At 45.0% G+C, this 5,377-nt stretch overlaps 1 pseudogene; it reads right to left on the bottom strand.

Moving 5' to 3' along the window:
• Positions 1 to 302: 302 nt before the first annotated feature.
• On the bottom strand, positions 303 to 1,350 carry LOC118149783 (gem-associated protein 8-like; annotated as a pseudogene).
• Positions 1,351 to 5,377: the final 4,027 nt, after the last annotated feature.

Genomic DNA, 5,377 nt, shown 5'->3' with positions numbered 1-5,377 from the left:
ATCCACAAGAGTGTTAACTTAGAACCTCTGTTGTAAAATCTTAAGGGAATGAATGTGTGGACAGACAGAGGGTCTGGGTCAATTGGTTGCACTTAGCCCTCTGAAAGCAGCATAGCCCACTTAAAACACTGTAATGATGTGAGAGCGCATTCATTCTTCGGACGTTGAATCAGAGTCTGCAGGTCAGACTTCCGTAGGTGGTGAGACCCACATCTCCCCTTTCCCTGAGAAATGTACATAAGGAGAGATGAAGAGTCTACCCAAAAGGAAGAGGGAGAGACTAGGTGCCCTGTGCCCCGAGCTCAGAACTTCAGGGGGATGACTGGCCAGTACTTGGGCTACTTTCAGTCCTAGTGCTTGTCAAAGCTCAAAGCTCAGCTGCACTGACACCTCCATGGCCTGGATCTTGGCAGCACTGTCCCCATACAAATACTACATCTCAGACTGGCGCTGATTGCCAGGCTCCTCAGTCAAGGTTCCACTGACTGGTGGGTGTTGTAGCACAGGTCGTGGTCGGTGTCCATGTGGCCATCCAGGCACTCTGCATCCAGCTGCTGCTGCCACCCTCATTCTTCTCTGTGCCTCTCGGTTTCTGAAAAGTGCTGGCAGAGCTCCTTGGTGATTTCCATGTTGCTCAGGTCACATTCTACCTCTGCGTCTACCCACCACTCTTTGGACAAAGGATGATGCCTGGATCCCACTGCTGTCGGGTTGATGCTGCCCAGACCCTCTGAAATGTGAAGAACTGAAGATGGAGTCCAGCCAGGCCACATGATGGTCACAGAAGGACGGAGGATATCCAGCCTGGTTGTCGTAAGAGCTCTGGAAAACAAGTGCAGAAGGGAACTACCAGCAGGAGGTGGTGGCTCACACCTGTAATCCCAGCACTTTGGGAGGCAGCAGCAGGCAGATCACCTGAGGTCTGGAGTTTGAGACCAGCCTAGCCAACAGGGCAAAACCCTATCTCTACTAAAAATGCAAAAACTTAGCTGGGCGTAATGGTGGGCACCTGTAATCCCAGCTACTCGGAAGGCTGAGGCAGGAGAATCGCTTGAACCCAGGAGGCGGAGGTTGCAGTGAGCCTAGATCGTGCCACTGCACTCCAACCTGGCAATAGAGCAAGACTCCGTCTCAAAAAAAAAAAAAGAGAGAGAGAGAGAGACTCCATCTTAGAAAAAAAGGGAAGTGCCATCGAAGACTGAAATGGGATTCCGCAGCCTTCCTGTAGGCGTTCTGGTGGCTTTACATCCAAGCCATTGCTTGATGATAATGTTGCCAGTATCTTGCATACACCGGATGAGAATACCAAGGCCTGGTAGCTTTTGATGTTGATGCCTTCACCACTGTCATCTCTGATGTGAAAGTCCAAATAGGCACTGAAACTCATGGGCACGCAGCTTGCAGATCCTGGGCAGTGGGGGAGTAGGGGCCTAGTTTTCATTGGCGAGACAGAGGCTAGGGATAGTGGGGAGAAGGTGGCTGTTTGCTGCTGTGACTGGAAGCATGCTAATATATACAGTTGATTTAATTCTTTTTTTATTTTTAATTTTAGTTTTAGCTCTGGGGTACATGGGCAGGATGTGCAGGTTTGTTCCATAGGTAATCGTATGCAATATTATTCTGCTGCACCTATCAGTCCATCACCTAGGTATTAAGCCCAGCATGCGTTAGCTACTTTTCCTAATGCGCTCCCTCCCCTGACCCTACCCCTCTGACAGGCCCCGGTGTGTGTTGTTCCCCAATATTTGTATGTTCGAAAAACTAAGTGGTCACAAAATGAAGAATTTAAAAGACAAAAAAAAAATACAAAAATTAGCCAGAGGTGGTGGCGTGCTCCTGCAGTCCCAGATACTAGGGAGGCTGAGATGGGAGGTTGGCTTGAGCCCAGCAGGCTGAGGCTGCAGTGAGCCATATTACACCACTGCACTCTAGCCTGGGCAATAGAGTGAGACCCTGTCTCAAAAAAAAAAGGAGGAAAGAAGAGTACAAAATATCTAATGACTTAGATTGATGTCCTAAAGCATCGTTCTCTGCTACACACACACACACACACACACACACACACACACACAATTAAGGGAAAGTAAATTGAGAGAGGGAGAGAGAAAGAGAGAGATGGAGGGAGAGAACAATAGAAAGAAACCCCAAACTATTTTAAATCGTTTTCTAGAGGATGTTGGAAATGGAGTTTTCCTTTTTGCTTATCAGTGCTGTCTAAATTTTCTATAATGAATATTAAATAAATAAGAGCTGGGCGAGGTGGCTCACACCTGTAATCCTAGCACTTTGGGAGGCAACTCAAGTGGCATCTTTTCTGAAGACTTTTCTGAACCCCCAAATAGAAGAGATCTTTCTTCTCTGAACGCTCTCTCATACCATTTACTACAGTGTGACGGCCTACAGGACTGAGTTCTTAACCAGTTCAGTCAGCTCCCTCTCAGAGTACAACAAATCAAACTCCAAGGAGCTTGAATCCTGGCATCATCACTGATTAGGCATTTGACCTGGGGTTATTTATTTAATCTCTGCCAGCTTCCATTTGCTTGCTTATAAGATGAGGATAAGAATGATTCCTACTTCACTAGCATGGGGATTTTATGAATGAGGATTTCATGAGATAATACATGTCAAGCACTTGGCCTGCTGTCTGACACAGAAGTGCTCACTAAATTTTAGTTATGGCTTATTTATTTGTATCTATGGGAGATATTCTCCAAAAAGACTTGCTGTCAATCCCCTCCTTGCCTATAACTGTGTGCCACTTCACCCATTAAATTCATTACCTTTCCTCTTGACTCAGGACTGGTACTGTGACTTTCCTTGACCAATAAAATGCAGCAAAATTGATGCTATTTCTGATCTTCTCTTTCAAGAAGCCCAGAAGAAGCCAAGAGCGGTGGCACATGCCTGCAATCCCAGTACATTGGGAGGCTGAGGCATGCAGATTACTTGCACACAGGAGTTGGAGACCAGGCTGGGCAACATAGCAAAACCCCGTCTCTACAAAAAATACAAAAATTAGTCAGGTGTGGTGGCATGCACCTGTAGTCCCAGTTACTCAGGAGACTGAGGTGGGAGGATTGCTTGAGCCCAGGTGTTCAAGGCTGCAGTGAGCCAAGATTGCACCACTGCACCCTAGCCTGCATGACAGAGCAAGACCCTGTCTCTAAATAAATAAATAAAAAGCCCCAAAACCTCCACTTTCTCCCTGGTGAAGCCAGTCACCTTCCTGTAGAGAAACTTGGACTAGACTACTGAATGATGAGACACTACAAAGAAAAAGACCACAGGGAAAAGTACTCAGGCACCAGCTATATAAATGAACCCAAATAGGATCTTCCAGCCAAGCTGAATGCATCTGCCTGAAAGGCCATTAAGCAAGACAAGCAGAAGAATCTCCGAGCTGAGCCCCAGCAAGCCTACAGACAACCCACAGATTTATGGAAAATCATAAATTATTATACAGATAATTAAGCAATATTCATTCATTTTCTTTCCTATTAAATGATGCACTCCTTAAGGGCAAGGACTATATCAATTTATATCTGTATTGCTAATTCTTAGACAGAGATCTCAATAAAATCATATATCAATATGCCAGTGGAGTGAGTCTGTGAGTAGCTAAGGCAGAGCATTTGAGCACAAAGCTACTGAATGAATTCTTTCTATCTCTTCGTGAAAATACTGTACATGCAAAATCAAAGCCCAGTGTAGGAATACATTAATACAGTCTGACAACATAAGCAAGGGGATCCACCTTTAAAAACTCTAAGCGCAACATCTTGGGCAAACAGGTCACTTCCAAAACAACCTAGCTGCCTGGAACTTTCTAAAACAGAGGCAACCTGAGTAGCCTGAAGAGGGAAAGTACAGAATTTGGATTTTCATCAAGTTGAAATTGCAGAGGGAAACAGATGGAAGATAAAATGCTCTGTGAAGTTTACATTTTTCTATCCATTCATTCAGTGATTGCTGCTCACCATCTGTCTTGGCTCTGTAAGTTGGATCTTTAAGCATTGAAAGAGCCTCATTCTGTCACTATTGCAGGATGACGTTGAATGTACCCCTTCTAAAGATTATACCTTGTCTAACAGAGCCCAGTTCTGTCCCATTGAGCCTGCTGCCCCCTCCCTACATCACAAGACTAAAATGAAACCATCTCTGGCAGGTTTTTCTCATTCTCAAGCTTTGACCTGGACCAACCCCCTCTAGTTTTTTTTGTTTTGTTTTGTTTTGGAACCTCTTTTCCATTTAGAATTTTTCATGTGTCCTCACACTCTTACTGTGCACCAATGGTTCTGTCCCCAAGCTCTCTTCACCAACCATAATGCCTAATTTTCCCATTAATTTCCTACTTCTGGTACTATAAACAAAGTAAATCCCTCACTCACTACAGCCAGGCCACAACACTGGGTATAGGCCCTTGTAATCTCTGTGATCCCTGGATGTTCACGTGATGCTCACTTCCTGCCTGTCAGTCAATATTTTACCTGGATCCTATGGAAGGAAGGGAAAAAGGATCAGCAATATGACCCTCTTAATTTGAGTAGTTGCTAATAAAACTCAATAACAGGCTGGGCATGGTGGCTCATGCCTGTAGTCCCAGCACTTTGGGAGGTGAAGCAGGAGGATCACATCAGGAGTTTGAGACCAGCCTGATCAACGTGGTGAAACCCTTTCTCTACTAAAAATACAAAAATTAGCTGGTCTTGGTGGCGAGTGCCTGTAGTCCCAGCTACTCAGGGAGGCTGAGGCAGAAGAATCACTTGAACCCAGGAGGCAGAAATTGCAGTGAGCTGAGATTACACCATTGCACTGTAGCCTAGGCAACAGAGCAAGATGCCATCTCAAAAAAAAAAAAAATACAAGAAATTAGCTGGGTGTGGTGGCAGGCACCTGCAACTCTGGCTACTTGGGAGGCTGAGGGAGGAGATTCACTTGATCCCAGGAGGCGGAGGTTGCAGTGAACCAAGATCATGCCACTTACTCCAGCCTGGGCAACAGAGCAACTCTATGTCTCAAAAAAAAAAGAAAAGAAACAAAAACAATAACAGATGTTTTCTTCAGCTTTCACTCTTTGTTTTGCATCATGTGAGAAGTCATGCCCTCCCCAATAATTTTTGCTCCATTCTAAGATCTTTAGATTCTCATTACCACTCCTTGCAGTAATTCCCTAACTCCATTGAATTCTTATTTCTGATTTTAGTTATGCCACGTGTTCATTTGCTGAGCCCTAAATATCTTTCTTATATCATCAAATTTTTCTCAAGTTGGAGAAGTGTGATGGCTTCCACCTGTAATGCCAGCACTTTGGGAGGCCAAGGTGGGCAGATCACTTAAGGACAGGAGTTCAAGACCAGCCTGACCAACATGATGA

This window comes from Callithrix jacchus, chromosome 20 (genome assembly GCF_049354715.1).
Source record: "Callithrix jacchus isolate 240 chromosome 20, calJac240_pri, whole genome shotgun sequence".
NCBI classification, from domain to species: Eukaryota; Metazoa; Chordata; class Mammalia; order Primates; family Cebidae; genus Callithrix; species Callithrix jacchus.
This window is presented reverse-complemented; position numbering and strand designations above follow the sequence as displayed.